At 32.3% G+C, this 20,405-nt stretch overlaps 6 non-coding genes across 6 annotated transcripts; all 6 read right to left on the bottom strand.

Moving 5' to 3' along the window:
* Nucleotides 1-1,836: 1,836 nt before the first annotated feature.
* Nucleotides 1,837-1,908, bottom strand: TRNAQ-CUG (transfer RNA glutamine (anticodon CUG)). Its single transcript has one exon. It is a non-coding gene; the product is annotated as a tRNA-Gln (tRNA).
* Nucleotides 1,909-3,723: 1,815 nt separating this feature from the next.
* On the bottom strand, nt 3,724-3,795 carry TRNAQ-CUG (transfer RNA glutamine (anticodon CUG)). Its single transcript has one exon. It is a non-coding gene; the product is annotated as a tRNA-Gln (tRNA).
* A 5,285-nt stretch (nt 3,796-9,080) lies between these two features.
* On the bottom strand, nt 9,081-9,152 carry TRNAQ-CUG (transfer RNA glutamine (anticodon CUG)). The gene has a single exon. It is a non-coding gene; the product is annotated as a tRNA-Gln (tRNA).
* A 1,814-nt stretch (nt 9,153-10,966) lies between these two features.
* Nucleotides 10,967-11,038, bottom strand: TRNAQ-UUG (transfer RNA glutamine (anticodon UUG)). Its single transcript has one exon. It is a non-coding gene; the product is annotated as a tRNA-Gln (tRNA).
* Nucleotides 11,039-16,326: 5,288 nt separating this feature from the next.
* Nucleotides 16,327-16,398, bottom strand: TRNAQ-CUG (transfer RNA glutamine (anticodon CUG)). Its single transcript has one exon. It is a non-coding gene; the product is annotated as a tRNA-Gln (tRNA).
* Nucleotides 16,399-18,211: 1,813 nt separating this feature from the next.
* TRNAQ-UUG (transfer RNA glutamine (anticodon UUG)) lies at nt 18,212-18,283 on the bottom strand. The gene has a single exon. It is a non-coding gene; the product is annotated as a tRNA-Gln (tRNA).
* Between the last annotated feature and the right edge of the window lie 2,122 nt (nt 18,284-20,405).

Below are 20,405 nucleotides of genomic sequence, written 5' to 3'. Positions count from 1 at the left end.
CTTTCTCAGAGATATGAACTGCATAATACTTACAAAAAAACAATAGGACCTACCAAGATGTAAATACAAATCATGGATTCAGAGTCCAAAATGGTTACAAATACACCAGGAAACCTCATTCATGAGGAAGCATTTAAACAGTTTTTATTAGAATGTACTCTCAGAGAAATATAAACTGAACGGTACTTACAAAAAACCAATAGGACCTACCAAGATTTAAATACAGATCACTGGATTCAAAGATCAGAGTGGTTACCAATACACCAAGAAACCTCATTCACGAGGGAGAGCTAAACATTTTTTTCTAAAATAACAAAAACAAATGATCAGAAACACAAGGCGCAAACACACTTGTGCATCCACTTGAGGAAAAGAAGGGCCACCTTACCCTTATATTCAATTACACAAAAAAACAAATACTCAAATTAGGCGCTAAGTGTAGTTTCATACAATCAATGGAAGTTAATACTTAATGTCCATATGTACGATAGAGGAAAAAAATGTCCAACTCCAATAAGAACCTCCTGTAGAGATGTTCTCGAATCTTCTAATCCACAGATAACTCACGATGATATGCAATGGAAAAACAAATAAAAAAACATAGTGTAGTATGTCCAATAACACTTCAGTATGCTTTCAGACAATTATTGTGCCAAATATCCAAGGGTAGCGTACCCCACTCACAATGGATAAAGTATGACTCCACACATAAAGGTATCTTTTGTAACTGGATAGTGAAGATATTCCATAACATTGAAAGCGTACCATTACTCACTCAGGATGTAGCTTTGATCCTCCCATAACGGTTTCTTTAATGTTCTGCTCCAATCATGAACAAACGGAGTGGTAATAAAAACTGATTTATTAAAATATAATTAAAATTGCAAAAATGACAGGAGACCACACATATCAACTCAGGGGTAGAAGTGACAAAGCCAGTAATAAACCGCCGGCCGAAAACGGCAACACCAGCCAGATGTGATGCACAACTACAACCACAAGAGATGAATGATTGTGATACTACCTGTCTGCACCCTTTCCTACAGGTAGTATCACATTCATTCACTTCTACCCCTGAGTTGATATGTGTGGTCTCCTGTCATTTTTGCAATTTTAATTATATTTTAATAAATCAGTTTTTATTACCACTCCGTTTGTTCATGATTGGAGCAGAACATTAAAGAAACCGTTATGGGAGGATCAAAGCTACATCCTGAGTGAGTAATGGTACGCTTTCAATGTTATGGAATATCTTCACTATCCAGTTACAAAAGATACCTTTATGTGTGGAGTCATACTTTATCCATTGTGAGTGGGGTACGCTACCCTTGGATATTTGGCACAATAATTGTCTGAAAGCATACTGAAGTGTTATTGGACATACTACACTATGTTTTTTTATTTGTTTTTCCATTGCATATCATCGTGAGTTATCTGTGGATTAGAAGATTCGAGAACATCTCTACAGGAGGTTCTTATTGGAGTTGGACATTTTTTTCCATTATCGTACATATGGACATTAAGTATTAACTTCCATTGATTGTATGAAACTACACTTAGCGCCTAATTTGAGTATTTGTTTTTTTGTGTAATTTTTTTCTAAAATGTTAGACTCTTAGAAGACACATTTTATTGCAATTATTGTACATATATTTACATCAACGCTTATTTGGGTTATATAGTAAAATTCATATAATTACATACATTTCTATAACTACCTTTTTTAGCTTTTCGTACATATTTACAAAAATCAGTGATTTAAAAAAATTATTATATGTATGAAAAAGAAGACTTTCTGTCAATCAGGAACTTAAACTGAAAGTACTAAAACACATCAGGTCCCACCGAGATTAGAACTCGGATCGCTGGATTCAGAGTCCAGAGTGCTAACCATTACACCATGGAACCTCTCTTCTAACACCACATATACAACTTACTCTTAGAGTGTGAGATCTTATTTTCTACAAGTTACAGGAATAATAATCATAGAGATAAGTATTACATTGTATTTACAAAAAAAGCCATTAGGACCTACCAAATTTTTATACAGATTATAGGTTTCAGAGTCCAGAATTGTTAACAGTACACAATGAAACCTCATTCATCTGGTAGCATGTACATTTTGTTTGTCAGAGTATAAGATTCTTAGTGGATACATTTTATTGGAATTAAATGACAGATAAACCTGTCTCTCAGTGTGTAAGATTCTTAATTTATGCAATTTATAGATATTTTCTTTCTCGGAGATATTAACTGTATTGTACTTACAACAAAACCAATAGAACCTACCAAGATGTAAATATAGATCATGGATTCAGAGTCCAAAATGTTTACCAATACACCATGAAACCTCATCCATTAGGGAGCATCTAAATATTTTTATAAGAATGTACTCTCAGAGAGATATGAACTGAATGGTACTTACAAAAAACCAATAGGACCTACCAAGATTTAAATACAGATCACTGTATTCAAAGATCAGAGTGGAGTGGTTACCAATACACCAAGAAACCACATTCATTAGGGAACATATAAAAAAATTTTTCTAAAATGTTAGATTCTTAGAAGACACATTTTATTGAAGTTATTGTACATATATTAACATCAATGCTTATTTGGATTACACAGTAAAATTCATATAATGACAAACATTTCTATAACTACCTTTTTTTTAGATTTTAGTACATATTTACAATAATCAGTGATTTAAAAAATGTATTATATGTATAAAAAAAAAGTTTTTATCAATCAAGGACTTAAACTGAAGTTACAAAAATGCACCTGTTCCCACCGAGATTTGAACTCAATCTACTGGATTCAGAGTACAGAGTGCTAACCATAACACCATGGAATCTCCCTTCTAATAACACATATAAAACTTTCTCTCAGAGTGTAAGATCTTAATTTCTACAAGATACAGAAATATTCATTCAGAGATATATGTACTACATTGTATTTACAAATAAAACCATTAGGACCTACCAATTTGTATATACAGATTATTGGTTTCAGAGTCCAGAATTGTTAACAGTACACCATGAAAGCTCATTCATATGGTGGCATGTAAAAAATTTTCTCACAGTATAAGATTCTTAGAGGTTACATTTTATTGGAATTATATTACAGATAAACCTGTCTCTCAGTGTGTATGATTCTTAATTTATGCAATTTATAGATATTTTCTTTCTCAGAGATATGAACTACATAATACTTACAAAAAAACAATAGGACCTACCAAGATGTAAATACAAATCATGGATTCAGAGTCCAAAATGGTTACAAATACACCAGGAAACCTCATTCATGAGGAAGCATTTAAACAGTTTTTATTAGAATGTACTCTCAGAGAAATATAAACTGAACGGTACTTACAAAAAACCAATAGGACCTACCAAGATTTAAATACAGATCACTGGATTCAAAGATCAGAGTGGTTACCAATACACCAAGAAACCTCATTCATGAGGGAGAGCTAAACATTTTTTTCTAAACTGTTAGATTCTTAGAAGACACATTTTATTGCAATTATTGTACATATATTTACATCAACGCTTATTTGGGTTATATAGTAAAATTCATATAATTACATACATTTCTATAACTATCTTTTTTAGCTTTTCGGACATATTTACAAAAATCAGTGATTTAAAAAAATTATTATATGTATGAAAAAGAAGACTTTCTGTCAATCAGGAACTTAAACTGAAGGTACTAAAACACATCAGGTCCCACCGAGATTTAAACTCGGATCGCTGGATTCAGAGTCCAGAGTGCTAACCATTACACCATGGAACCTCTCTTCTAACACCACATATATAAATTTCTCTTAGAGTGTGAGATCTTATTTTCTACAAGTTACAGGAATAATAATCAGAGAGATAAGTATTACATTGTATTTACAAAAAAAGCCATTAGGACCTACCAAATTTTGATACAGATTATAGGTTTCAGAGTCCAGAATTGTTAACAGTACACAATGAAACCTCATTCATATGGTAGCATGTACATTTTTGGTCAGAGTATAAGATTCTTAGTGGATACATTTTATTGGAATTAAATGACAGATAAACCTGTCTCTCAGTGTGTAAGAGTCTTAATTTATGCAATTTATAGATATTTTCTTTCTCAGAGATATTAACTGTATTGTACTTACAACAAAACCAATAGAACCTACCAAGATGTAAATATAGATCATGGATTCAGAGTCCAAAATGTTTACCAATACACCATGAAACCTCATCCATTAGGGAGCATCTAAATATTTTTATAAGAATGTACTCTCAGAGAGATATGAACTGAATGGTACTTACAAAAAACCAATAGGACCTACCAAGATTTAAATACAGATCACTGTATTCAAAGATCAAAGTGGAGTGGTTACCAATACACCAAGAAACCACATTCATTAGGGAACATCTAATCATTTTTTTCTAATATGTTAGATTCTTAGAAGACACATTTTATTGAAGTTATTGTACATATATTAACATCAATGCTTATTTGGATTACACAGTAAAATTCATATAATTACAAACATTTCTATAACTACCTTTTTTAGATTTTAGTACATATTTACAATAATCAGTGATTTAAAAAAAATGTATTATATGTATAAAAAAAAAAGTTTTTATCAATCAAGGACTTGGATTGGACACTCTTTATTATGTGTAGCAAAATAGACCATATAATCAGAATAGTTATTTTAACAGCAAATCAGTTGTAGCAAAGATGGGATGGAGAGGTTTTTTCATAGGCACTTTTCCTCCAACTTATAAGGGTTACAACATTTTAAATGTATGATCAAAGGAGGAAACATCCCCCCATATAATATAATATATATAGAACTCGAGGATGGCATTAATAATATATGACACATATACAAATTAGTTGCAGCATGCTTCTATATGTTTGGTCACTATCACACGTTTTTCACTCAATTTTATTTATTAATACATTTTTTCACATTTGACACTAATGATGTCATTCACGTTTTTCTTCTTTTTAGAGCATCCTAGTTTATCACGTATTTCCAATAATTTTAATGTATACATTTTCCCCTTATTATATACACTTCAGCTTCACTTTTCAAAACTTCACACTCATTTTCACTATTAAAATTATTAAAATTATTAATATTATTCATCTCACAGGAAACTCATCTTTCCTTATCACATCACATACATAATCACATTCATTTTCTTTTACTTTATTCACCACATATTTTTATTATATGTAAATACAATATTTTAATACTATATAAATTTAACTTCTGATCTGGTACAACATAAGAATCACGATTCAGCATATCACAGTTCTCTTAACATCATATATATTATATTCCATTTGAATGCATATAGTGAGCTGGTGGGAACCACCGAAGGGGTCTCCTCCCAATCCATCTTTTCTTTGTCATTTTAATTATCTCTCATAATAACAAGACCAGAAGCCACATCTAAGTGAGAAGAAACTACATTTAAATCTAAGAATCTAGTTTCTACGAGGCTTCAATGTACTTATACAGATTTACAAGAATTACGTCAATACAGACCAGTGATTGGCCTAGACCTACCATGTGACTCAGGACGAGTTACTTTGCGTTCCATCTGGATTGTAATCAAACAAGGAATGCGGTCCATTGCAATCTAAGACGGCCAATAGACCATGTGGTGCGAATTATGATCAGGGATTGGTGGGACGTTTTGTTAAAAACATCCCGGAACGGGCAATCGGGTTTGCCTGGTTAAAGCAATTGCGAAACGTGCACGTCGGCGTTTCAGAGCGGTGCTGACAAGCCCGCTCACACTGATCACAGTGCAGTGAAAAAATGCTCGAATAATTAGAAAAAGGATAGATGAGAGATTAGAGATGGATGTTAATAGTAGGATTTAATGTTATGTAGGGAGTATATAAATGCAGCAACTGTTTAGGTACTATACAGAGCAGTGCAGCCATGATATAGATGTGATATATAGCCAGTTAATAAGGATTAATTACCCTTAGATAATTAATGTGAACAAGGGGTAGCGGATTATAGGCAACCCTTAGGATTTACATTTAGTTATACTTGTGTGATACGGATCGTTCCCCTTATACCCATTGAATATTAACGAAGTAGTACATCCCATTTGCCAACACCAATTAAAAATTATACACTAAGATTGAGACATGTGCAAGATGGTTCCAATTTAACCTATTAACATCATTGGGGCACGGCATTATATGGATATGATTTAGTTGAAACATTCGCTGTACACACGGGACATGTCATGCGCTGATTTTTAATTAGCGGCATATACAGACCCGTAATACAATTACATTCATTGGGTAGGGCTTTGTAAATTGCTACCATAAGGTCACACATATAGATTCCTAATTACCGGCATACACAGACCTGCAGTACAATTATACCCACTGATCAGGGCTGTGTAATTAGGGCTGTGGAAATCATTATTATAAGGTCACACATATTGGACCAATATAGCAATTCAGGGTGCCCTGTTAGTAACATTAACAGGTCCATATTACAAATCCATGGATATGTTTCAATTTAAACATCGGCCATGCACATGGGGCACGTCTTGTGTTGATTTTTAATTAACGGTATACACAGACCTGCAGTATAATTATATTCACTGACCAGGGCTGTGCAAATTGCTATAGTAAAGTCACACATATTCAAACTGATATAGCAATCTGGCGATGCCCATTTAGCAAAACCAATAGGTGCATATCGTAAACCCATTACCACTGCGGCTCCTAATAGACACAGAGCTTACAACTCTGGAGGTTATATATTTTGGGTTCACAAGTTAATGAACATGAGTGCAGTGGCAATTAAAAAGTAAAGTAATTTACACTGTATGGTGAGTTAGGGAATTATCAATTACTTCTGTTTACACGAGCAAGAACTGTAACAACTGTATGAGGGGATAAGCAATATAGCTATCACGTGTCCAGACTTCATTCCAGATATAATAACTATTGTAGTATTCATGGGGAATCTGGATACGGGGAATACCAGTAGCTGCTTGTAATAATTAATCAGGTCCATATTACAAATCCATGGATATGTTTCAATATAAACATCGGCCATACACATGGGGCACGTCTTGTGTTGATTTTTAATTAACGGTATACACAGACCTGCAGTACAATTATATTCACTGATCAGGTGCTGTGCAAATTGCTACAGTAAAGTCACACGTATTCAAACTGATATAGCAATCTGGCGATGCCCCTTTAGTAAAACCAATAGGTTCATATTGTAAACCTACTACCACTGCGGCTCCTAATAGACACGGAGCTTACAACTCTGGAGGTTATATATTTTGGGTTCACAAGTTAATGAACATGAGTGCAGTGGCAATTAAAAAGTAAAGTAATTTACACTGTATGGTGAGTTAGGGAATTATCAATAACTTCTGTTGACACGAGCATGAACTGTAACAACTGTATGAGGGGATAAGCAATATAGCTATCACATGTCCAGACTTTATTCCAGATATAATAATTATTGTAGTATTCATGGGGAATCTGGATATGGGGAATACCAGTAGCTGCTTGTAATAATGAATAGCAACTGGCTCAGATAGCCACAATACCAGTGGCAATATTTGTAATAAATAAGGGAATTAATGATGGTTGCAGGGTTTTTCTAGAGTGTCCTTTAAAAATACTTATTGTTTTGACATTATTCACAGTATCAGGACCTTAGATACCCCCCCTTTTTGCCATCCATGTGAGAAGTTCATGTTATCCAATCCTACATACAGTTATTATACTACATCCATTGCTCTCCAATTGAAAATCTATGATATAAATAAATGAAGCAGAAAATTCAGGCACAGTGAATCAGCTTTTATTCTGTTTATAATATTGAATTTATTCATTAAATTCACACAAATCCATAAAACACACTTTTTCCATTTATGTTTCTCAATTGCTAACAATTTTTAAGATAGTATTAATAACAGTTAGATTTTAACATGATATGTTCACAATAAGAGTAAATGTAAAATCTCTTCTTCTTTTCTAAGTGCGCCAACAAAAGAGACAATCTTTTTCTGTCCTGTGTTGTTATGTATAAAAAAGAAAAGTTTTTGTCAATCAAGGACTTAAACTGAAGGTACTAAAATAAAACTGTTCCCACTGAGATTTGAACTCAATTTACTGGATTCAGAGTACAGAGTGCTAACCATAACACCATGGAATCTCCCTTCTAATAACACATATAAAACTTTCTCTCAGAGTGTAAGATCTTAATTTCTACAAGATACAGAAATATTCATTCAGAGAGATATGTACTACATTGTATTTACAAATAAAACCATTAGGACCTACCAATTTGTATATACAGATTATTGGTTTCAGAGTCCAGAATTGTTAACAGTACACCATGAAAGCTCATTCATATGGTGGCATGTAAAAAAAATTCTCACAGTGTAAGATTCTTAGAGGTTACATTTTATTGGAATTATATTACCGATAAACCTGTCTCTCAGTGTGTATGATTCTTAATTTATGCAATTTATAGATATTTTCTTTCTCAGAGATATGAACTGCATAATACTTACAAAAAACAATAGGACCTACCAAGATGTGAATACAAATCATGGATTCAGAGTCCAAAATGGTTACAAATACACCAGGAAACCTCATTCATGAGGAAGCATTTAAACAGTTTTTATTAGAATGTACTCTCAGAGAAATATAAACTGAACGGTACTTACAAAAAACCAATAGGACCTACCAAGATTTAAATACAGATCACTGGATTCAAAGATCAGAGTGGTTACCAATACACCAAGAAACCTCATTCACGAGGGAGAGCTAAACATTTTTTTCTAAATTGTTAGATTCTTAGAAGACACATTTTATTGCAATTATTGTACATATATTTACATCACCGCTTATTTGGGTTATATAGTAAAATTCATATAATTACATACATTTCTATAACTACCTTTTTTAGCTTTTTGTACATATTTACAAAAATCAGTGATTTAAAAAAATGATTATATGTATGAAAAAGAAGACTTTCTGTCAATCAAGAACTTAAACTGAAGGTACTAAAACATATCAGGTCCCACCGAGATTTGAACTCGGATCGCTGGATTCAGAGTCCAGAGTGCTAACCATTACACCATGGAACCTCTCTTCTCACACCACATATACAACTTTCTCTTAGAGTGTGAGATCTTATTTTCTACAAGTTACAGGAATAATAATCATAGAGATAAGTATTACATTGTATTTACAAAAAAAGCCATTAGGACCTACCAAATTTTTATACAGATTATAGGTTTCAGAGTCCAGAATTGTTAACAGTACACAATAAAACCTCATTCATATGGTAGCATGTACATTTTATTGTCAGAGTATAAGATTCTTAGTGGATACATTTTATTGGAATTAAATGACAGATAAACCTGTCTCTCAGTGTGTAAGATTCTTAATTTATGCAATTTATAGATATTTTCTTTCTCAGAGATATTAACTGTATTGTACTTACAACAAAACCAATAGAACCTACCAAGATGTAAATATAGATCATGGATTCAGAGTCCAAAATGTTTATCAATACACCATGAAACCTCATCCATTAGGGAGCATCTAAATATTTTTATAAGAATGTACTCTCAGAGAGATATGAACTGAATGGTACTTACAAAAAACCAATAGGACCTACCAAGATTTAAATACAGATCACTGTATTCAAAGATCAGAGTGGAGTGGTTACCAATACACCAAGAAACCACATTCATTAGGGAACATCTAAACATTTTTTTCTAAAATGTTAGATTCTTAGAAGACACATTTTATTGAAGTTATTGTACATATATTAACATCAATGCTTATTTGGATTACACAGTAAAATTCATATAATGACAAACATTTCTATAACTACCTTTTTTTTAGATTTTAGTACATATTTACAATAATCAGTGATTTAAAAAATGTATTATATGTTTAAAAAAAAAGTTTTTATCAATCAAGGACTTAAACTGAAGGTACTAAAATGCACCTGTTCCCACCGAGATTTGAACTCAATTAACTGGATTCAGAGTACAGAGTGCTAACCATAACACCATGGAATCTCCCTTCTAATAACACATATAAAACTTTCTCTTAGAGTGTAAGATCTTAATTTCTACAAGATACAGAAATATTCATTCAGAGAGATATGTACTACATTGTATTTACAAATAAAACCATTAGGACCTACCAATTTGTATATACAGATTATTGGTTTCAGAGTCCAGAATTGTTAACAGTACACCATGAAAGCTCATTCATATGGTGGCATGTAAAAATTTTTCTCACAGTATAAGATTCTTAGAGGTTACATTTTATTGGAATTATATTACAGATAAACCTGTCTCTCAGTGTGTATGATTCTTAATTTATGCAATTTATAGATATTTTCTTTCTCAGAGATATGAACTGCATAATACTTACAAAAAAACAATAGGACCTACCAAGATGTAAATACAAATCATGGATTCAGAGTCCAAAATGGTTACAAATACACCAGGAAACCTCATTCATGAGGAAGCATTTAAACAGTTTTTATTAGAATGTACTCTCAGAGAAATATAAACTGAACAGTACTTACAAAAAACCAATAGGACCTACCAAGATTTAAATACAGATCACTGGATTCAAAGATCAGAGTGGTTACCGATACACCAAGAAACCTCATTCATGAGTGAGAGCTAAACATTTTTTTCTAAACTGTTAGATTCTTAGAAGACACATTTTATTGCAATTATTGTACATATATTTATATCAACGCTTATTTGGGTTATATAGTAAAATTCATATAATTACATACATTTCTATAACTACCTTTTTTAGCTTTTCGTACATATTTACAAAAATCAGTGATTTAAAAAAATTATTATATGTATGAAAAAGAAGACTTTCTGTCAATCAGGAACTTAAACTGAAGGTACTAAAACACATCAGGTCCCACCGAGAGTTGAACTCGAATCGCTGGATTCAAAGTCCAGAGTGCTAACCATTACACCATGGAACCTCCCTTCTAACACCACATATATAAATTTCTCTTAGAGTGTGAGATCTTATTTTCTACAAGTTACAGGAATAATAATCAGAGAGATAAGTATTACATTGTATTTACAAAAAAAGCCATTAGGACCTACCAAATTTTGATACAGATTATAGGTTTCAGAGTCCAGAATTGTTAACAGTACACAATGAAACCTCATTCATATGGTAGCATGTACATTTTTGGTCAGAGTATAAGATTCTTAGTGGATACATTTTATTGGAATTAAATGACAGATAAACCTGTCTCTCAGTGTGTAAGAGTCTTAATTTATGCAATTTATAGATATTTTCTTTCTCAGAGATATTAACTGTATTGTACTTACAACAAAACCAATAGAACCTACCAAGATGTAAATATAGATCATGGATTCAGAGTCCAAAATGTTTACCAATACACCATGAAACCTCATCCATTAGGGAGCATCTAAATATTTTTATAAGAATGTACTCTCAGAGAGATATGAACTGAATGGTACTTACAAAAAACCAATAGGACCGACCAAGATTTAAATACAGATCACTGTATTCAAAGATCAAATTGGAGTGGTTACCAATACACCAAGAAACCACATTCATTAGGGAACATCTAAACATTTTTTTCTAAAATGTTAGATTTTTAGAAGACACATTTTATTGAAGTTATTGTACATATATTAACATCAATGCTTATTTGGATTACACAGTAAAATTCATATAATTACAAACATTTCTATAACTACCTTTTTTTTAGATTTTAGTACATATTTACAATAATCAGTGATTTAAAAAAAAATTTATTATATGTATAAAAAAAAAGTTTTTATCAATCAAGGACTTGGATTGGACACTCTTTATTATGTGTAGCAAAATAGACAATATAATCAGAATAGTTATTTTAACAGCGAATCAGTTGTAGCAAAGATGGGATGGAGAGGTTTTTTCATAGGCACTTTTCCTCCAACTTATAAGGGTTACAACATTTTAAATGTATGATCAAAGGAGGAAACATCCCCCCATATAATATAATATATATAGAACTCGAGGATGGCATTAATAATATATGACACATATACAAATTAGTTGCAGCATGCTTCTATATGTTTGGTCACTATCACACGTTTTTCACTCAATTTTATTTATTAATAAATTTTTTCACATTTGACACTAATGATGTAATTCACGTTTTTCTTCTTTTTAGAGCATCCTAGTTTATCACGTATTTCCAATAATTTTAATGTATACATTTTCCCCATATTATATACACTTCAGCTTCACTTTTCAAAACTTCACACTCATTTTCACTATTAAAATTATTAAAATTATTAATATTATTCATCTCACAGGAAACTCATCTTTCCTTATCACATCACATACATAATCACATTCATTTTCTTTTACTTTATTCACCACATATTTTTATTATATGTAAATACAATATTTTAATACTATATAAATTTAACTTCTGATCTGGTACAACATAAGAATCACGATTCAGCATATCACAGTTCTCTTAACATCATATATATTATATTCCATTTGAATGCATATAGTGAGCTGGTGGGAACCACCGAAGGGGTCTCCTCCCAATCCATCTTTTCTTTGTCATTTTAATTATCTCTCATAATAACAAGACCAGAAGCCACATCTAAGTGAGAAGAAACTACATTTAAATCTAAGAATCTAGTTTCTACGAGGCTTCAATGTACCTATACAGATTTACAAGAATTACGTCAATACAGACCAGTGATTGGCCTAGACCTACCATGTGACTCAGGACGAGTTACTTTGCGTTCCATCTGGATTGTAATCAAACAAGGAATGCGGTCCATTGCAATCTAAGACGGCCAATAGACCATGTGGTGCGAATTATGATCAGGGATTGGTGGGACGTTTTGTTAAAAACATCCCGGAACGGGCAATCGGGTTTGCCTGGTTAAAGCAATTGCGAAACGTGCACGTCGGCGTTTCAGAGCGGTGCTGACAAGCCCGCTCACACTGATCACAGTGCAGTGAAAAAATGCTCGAATAATTAGAAAAAGGATAGATGAGAGATTAGAGATGGATGTTAATAGTAGGATTTAATGTTATGTAGGGAGTATATAAATGCAGCAACTGTTTAGGTACTATACAGAGCAGTGCAGCCATGATATAGATGTGATATATAGCCAGTTAATAAGGATTAATTACCCTTAGATAATTAATGTGAACAAGGGGTAGCGGATTATAGGCAACCCTTAGGATTTACATTTAGTTATACTTGTGTGATACGGATCGTTCCCCTTATACCCATTGAATATTAACGAAGTAGTACATCCCATTTGCCAACACCAATTAAAAATTATACACTAAGATTGAGACATGTGCAAGATGGTTCCAATTTAACCTATTAACATCATTGGGGCATGGCATTATATGGATATGATTTAGTTGAAACATTCGCTGTACACACGGGACATGTCATGCGCTGATTTTTAATTAGCGGCATATACAGACCCGTAATACAATTACATTCATTGGGTAGGGCTTTGTAAATTGCTACCATAAGGTCACACATATAGATTCCTAATTACCGGCATACACAGACCTGCAGTACAATTATACCCACTGATCAGGGCTGTGTAATTAGGGCTGTGGAAATCATTATTATAAGGTTACACATATTGGACCAATATAGCAATTCAGGGTGCCCTGTTAGTAACATTAACAGGTCCATATTACAAATCCATGGATATGTTTCAATTTAAACATAGGCCATGCACATGGGGCACGTCTTGTGTTGATTTTTAATTAACGGTATACACAGACCTGCAGTATAATTATATTCACTGACCAGGGCTGTGCAAATTGCTATAGTAAAGTCACACGTATTCAAACTGATATAGCAATCTGGCGATGCCCATTTAGCAAAACCAATAGGTGCATATCGTAAACCCATTACCACTGCGGCTCCTAATAGACACGGAGCTTACAACTCTGGAGGTTATATATTTTGGGTTCACAAGTTAATGAACATGAGTGCAGTGGCAATTAAAAAGTAAAGTAATTTACACTGTATGGTGAGTTAGGGAATTATCAATTACTTCTGTTTACACGAGCAAGAACTGTAACAACTGTATGAGGGGATAAGCAATATAGCTATCACGTGTCCAGACTTCATTCCAGATATAATAACTATTGTAGTATTCATGGGGAATCTGGATACGGGGAATACCAGTAGCTGCTTGTAATAATTAATCAGGTCCATATTACAAATCCATGGATATGTTTCAATATAAACATCGGCCATACACATGGGGCACATCTTGTGTTGATTTTTAATTAACGGTATACACAGACCTGCAGTACAATTATATTCACTGATCAGGTGCTGTGCAAATTGCTACAGTAAAGTCACACGTATTCAAACTGATATAGCAATCTGGCGATGCCCCTTTAGTAAAACCAATAGGTTCATATTGTAAACCTACTACCACTGCGGCTCCTAATAGACACGGAGCTTACAACTCTGGAGGTTATATATTTTGGGTTCACAAGTTAATGAACATGAGTGCAGTGGCAATTAAAAAGTAAAGTAATTTACACTGTATGGTGAGTTAGGGAATTATCAATAACTTCTGTTGACACGAGCATGAACTGTAACAACTGTATGAGGGGATAAGCAATATAGCTATCACGTGTCCAGACTTTATTCCAGATATAATAATTATTGTAGTATTCATGGGGAATCTGGATATGGGGAATACCAGTAGCTGCTTGTAATAATTAATAGCAACTGGCTCAGATAGCCACAATACCAGTGGCAATATTTGTAATAAATAAGGGAATTAATGATGGTTGCAGGGTTTTTCTAGAGTGTCCTTTAAAAATACTTATTGTTTTGACATTATTCACAGTATCAGGACCTTAGATACCCCCCCTTTTTGCCATCCATGTGAGAAGTTCATGTTATCCAATCCTACATACAGTTATTATACTACATCTATTGCTCTCCAATTGAAAATCTATGATATAAATAAATGAAGCAGAAAATTCAGGCACAGTGAATCAGCTTTTATTCTGTTTATAATATTGAATTTATTCATTAAATTCACACAAATCCATAAAACACACTTTTTCCATTTATGTTTCTCAATTGCTAACAATTTTTAAGATAGTATTAATAAAAGTTAGATTTTAACATGATATGTTCACAATAAGAGTAAATGTAAAATCTCTTCTTCTTTTCTAAGTGCGCCAACAAAAGAGACAATCTTTTTCTGTCCTGTGTTGTTATGTATAAAAAAGAAAAGTTTTTGTCAATCAAGGACTTAAACTGAAGGTACTAAAATAAAACTGTTCCCACTGAGATTTGAACTCAATTTACTGGATTCAGAGTACAGAGTGCTAACCATAACACCAAGGAATCTCCCTTCTAATAACACATATAAAACTTTCTCTCAGAGTGTAAGATCTTAATTTCTACCTGATACAGAAATATTCATTCAGAGAGATATGTACTACATTGTATTTACAAATAAAACCATTAGGACCTACCAATTTGTATATACAGATTATTGGTTTCAGAGTCCAGAATTGTTAACAGTACACCATGAAAGCTCATTCATATGGTGGCATGTAAAAAAAATTCTCACAGTGTAAGATTCTTAGAGGTTACATTTTATTGGAATTATATTACCGATAAACCTGTCTCTCTGTGTGTATGATTCTTAATTTATGCAATTTATAGATATTTTCTTTCTCAGAGATATGAACTGCATAATACTTACAAAAAACAATAGGACCTACCAAGATGTGAATACAAATCATGGATTCAGAGTCCAAAATGGTTACAAATACACCAGGAAACCTCATTCATGAGGAAGCATTTAAACAGTTTTTATTAGAATGTACTCTCAGAGAAATATAAACTGAACGGTACTTACAAAAAACCAATAGGACCTACCAAGATTTAAATACAGATCACTGGATTCAAAGATCAGAGTGGTTACCAATACACCAAGAAACCTCATTCACGAGGGAGAGCTAAACATTTTTTTCTAAATTGTTAGATTCTTAGAAGACACATTTTATTGCAATTATTGTACATATATTTACATCAACGCTTATTTGGGTTATATAGTAAAATTCATATAATTACATACATTTCTATAACTACCTTTTTTAGCTTTTTGTACATATTTACTAAAATCAGTGATTTAAAAAAAATGATTATATGTATGAAAAAGAAGACTTTCTGTCAATCAAGAACTTAAACTGAAGGTACTAAAACATATCAGGTCCCACCGAGATTTGAACTCGGATCGCTGGATTCAGAGTCCAGAGTGCTAACCATTACACCATGGAACCTCTCTTCTAACACCACATATACAACTTTCTCTTAGAGTGTGAGATCTTATTTTCTACAAGTTACAGGAATAATAATCATAGAGATAAGTATTACATTGTATTTACAAAAAAAGCCATTAGGACCTACCAAATTTTTATACAGATTATAGGTTTCAGAGTCCAGAATTGTTAACAGTACACAATGAAACCTCATTCATATGGTCACATGTACATTTTATTGTCAGAGTATAAGATTCTTAGTGGATACATTTTATTGGAATTAAATGACAGATAAACCTGTCTCTCAGTGTGTAAGATTCTTAATTTATGCAATTTATAGATATTTTCTTTCTCAGAGATATTAACTGTATTGTACTTACAACAAAACCAATAGAACCTACCAAGATGTTAATATAGATCATGGATTCAGAGTCCAAAATGTTTATCAATACACCATGAAACCTCATCCATTAGGGAACATCTAAATATTTTTATAAGAATGTACTCTCAGAGAGATATGAACTGAATGGTACTTACAAAAAACCAATAGGACCTACCAAGATTTAAATACAGATCACTGTATTCAAAGATCAGAGTGGAGTGGTTACCAATACACCAAGAAACCACATTCATTAGGGAACATCTAAACATTTTTTTCTAAAATGTTAGATTCTTAGAAGACACATTTTATTGAAGTTATTGTACATATATTAACATCAATGCTTATTTGGATTACACAGTAAAATTCATATAATGACAAACATTTCTATAACTACCTTTTTTTTAGATTTTAGTACATATTTACAATAATCAGTGATTTAAAAAATGTATTATATGTATAAAAAAAAGTTTTTATCAATCAAGGACTTAAACTGAAGGTACTAAAATGCACCTGTTCCCACCGAGATTTGAACTCAATTTACTGGATTCAGAGTACAGAGTGCTAACCATAACACCATGGAATCTCCCTTCTAATAACACATATAAAACTTTCTCTCAGAGTGTAAGATCTTAATTTCTACAAGATACAGAAATATTCATTCAGAGAGATATGTACTACATTGTATTTACAAATAAAACCATTAGGACCTACCAATTTGTATATACAGATTATTGGTTTCAGAGTCCAGAATTGTTAACAGTACACCATGAAAGCTCATTCATATGGTGGCATGTAAAAAATTTTCTCACAGTATAAGATTCTTAGAGGTTACATTTTATTGGAATTATATTACAGATAAACCTGTCTCTCAGTGTGTATGATTCTTAATTTATGCAATTTATAGATATTTTCTTTCTCAGAGAAATGAACTGCATAATACTTACAAAAAAACAATAGGACCTACCAAGATGTAAATACAAATCATGGATTCAGAGTCCAAAATGGTTACAAATACACCAGGAAACCTCATTCATGAGGAAGCATTTAAACAGTTTTTATTAGAATGTACTCTCAGAGAAATATAAACTGAACGGTACTTACAAAAAACCAATAGGACCTACCAAGATTTAAATACAGATCACTGGATTCAAAGATCAGAGTGGTTACCGATACACCAAGAAACCTCATTCATGAGGGAGAGCTAAACATTTTTTTCTAAACTGTTAGATTCTTAGAAGACACATTTTATTGCAATTATTGTACATATATTTACATCAACGCTTATTTGGGTTATATAGTAAAATTCATATAATTACATACATTTCTATAACTACCTTTTTTAGCTTTTCGTACATATTTACAAAAATCAGTGATTTAAAAAAATTATTATATGTATGAAAAAGAAGACTTTCTGTCAATCAGGAACTTAAACTGAAGGTACTAAAACACATCAGGTCCCACCGAGAGTTGAACTCGGATCGCTGGATTCAAAGTCCAGAGTGCTAACCATTACACCATGGAACCTCTCTTCTAACACCACATATATAAATTTCTCTTAGAGTGTGAGATCTTATTTTCTACAAGTTACAGGAATAATAATCAGAGAGATAAGTATTACATTGTATTTACAAAAAAAGCCATTAGGACCTACCAAATTTTGATACAGATTATAGGTTTCAGAGTCCAGAATTGTTAACAGTACACAATGAAACCTCATTCATATGGTAGCATGTACATTTTTGGTCAGAGTATAAGATTCTTAGTGGATACATTTTATTGGAATTAAATGACAGATAAACCTGTCTCTCAGTGTGTAAGAGTCTTAATTTATGCAATTTATAGATATTTTCTTTCTCAGAGATATTAACTGTATTGTACTTACAACAAAACCAATAGAACCTACCAAGATGTAAATATAGATCATGGATTCAGAGTCCAAAATGTTTACCAATACACCATGAAACCTCATCCATTAGGGAGCATCTAAATATTTTTATAAGAATGTACTCTCAGAGAGATATGAACTGAATGGTACTTACAAAAAACCAATAGGACCGACCAAGATTTAAATACAGATCACTGTATTCAAAGATCAAAGTGGAGTGGTTACCAATACACCAAGAAACCACATTCATTAGGGAACATCTAAACATTTTTTTCTAAAATGTTAGATTCTTAGAAGACACATTTTATTGAAGTTATTGTACATATATTAACATCAATGCTTATTTGGATTACACAGTAAAATTCATATAATGACAAACATTTCTATAACTACCTTTTTTTTAGATTTTAGTACATATTTACAATAATCAGTGATTTAAAAAAAAATTATTATATGTATAAAAAAAAAGTTTTTATCAATCAAGGACTTGGATTGGACACTCTTTATTATGTGTAGCAAAATAGACAATATAATCAGAATAGTTATTTTAACAGCGAATCAGTTGTAGCAAAGATGGGATGGAGAGGTTTTTTCATAGGCACTTTTCCTCCAACTTATAAGGGTTACAACATTTTAAATGTATGATCAAAGGAGGAAACATCCCCCCATATAATATAATATATATAGAACTCGAGGATGGCATTAATAATATATGACACATATACAAATTAGTTGCAGCATGCTTCTATATGTTTGGTCACTATCACACGTTTTTCACTCAATTTTATTTATTAATACATTTTTTCACATTTGACACTAATGATGTCATTCACGTTTTTCTTCTTTTTAGAGCATCCTAGTTTATCACGTATTTCCAATAATTTTAATGTATACATTTTCCCCTTATTATATACACTTCAGCTTCACTTTTCAAAACTTCACACTCATTTTCACTATTAAAATTATTAAAATTATTAATATTATTCATCTCACAGGAAACTCATCTTTCCTTATCACATCACATACATAATCACATTCATTTTCTTTTACTTTATTCACCACATATTTTTATTATATGTAAATACAATATTTTAATACTATATAAATTTAACTTCTGATCTGGTACAACATAAGAATCACGATTCAGCATATCACAGTTCTCTTAACATCATATATATTATATTCCATTTGAATGCATATAGTGAGCTGGTGGGAACCACCGAAGGGGTCTCCTCCCAATCCATCTTTTCTTTGTCATTTTAATTATCTCTCATAATAACAAGACCAGAAGCCACATCTAAGTGAGAAGAAACTACATTTAAATCTAAGAATCTAGTTTCTACGAGGCTTCAATGTACTTATACAGATTTACAAGAATTACGTCAATACAGACCAGTGATTGGCCTAGACCTACCATGTGACTCAGGACGAGTTACTTTGCGTTCCATCTGGATTGTAATCAAACAAGGAATGCGGTCCATTGCAATCTAAGACGGCCAATAGACCATGTGGTGCGAATTATGATCAGGGATTGGTGGGACGTTTTGTTAAAAACATCCCGGAACGGGCAATCGGGTTTGCCTGGTTAAAGCAATTGCGAAACGTGCACGTCGGCGTTTCAGAGCGGTGCTGACAAGCCTGCTCACACTGATCACAGTGCAGTGAAAAAATGCTCGAATAATTAGAAAAAGGATAGATGAGAGATTAGAGATGGATGTTAATAGTAGGATTTAATGTTATGTAGGGAGTATATAAATGCAG

This window comes from Pseudophryne corroboree, chromosome 11, assembly GCF_028390025.1.
Source record: "Pseudophryne corroboree isolate aPseCor3 chromosome 11, aPseCor3.hap2, whole genome shotgun sequence".
NCBI lineage: Eukaryota > Metazoa > Chordata > Amphibia > Anura > Myobatrachidae > Pseudophryne > Pseudophryne corroboree.
Note: the sequence above shows the minus strand (reverse complement) of the source record. Positions and strands in the feature narration are given on the sequence as shown.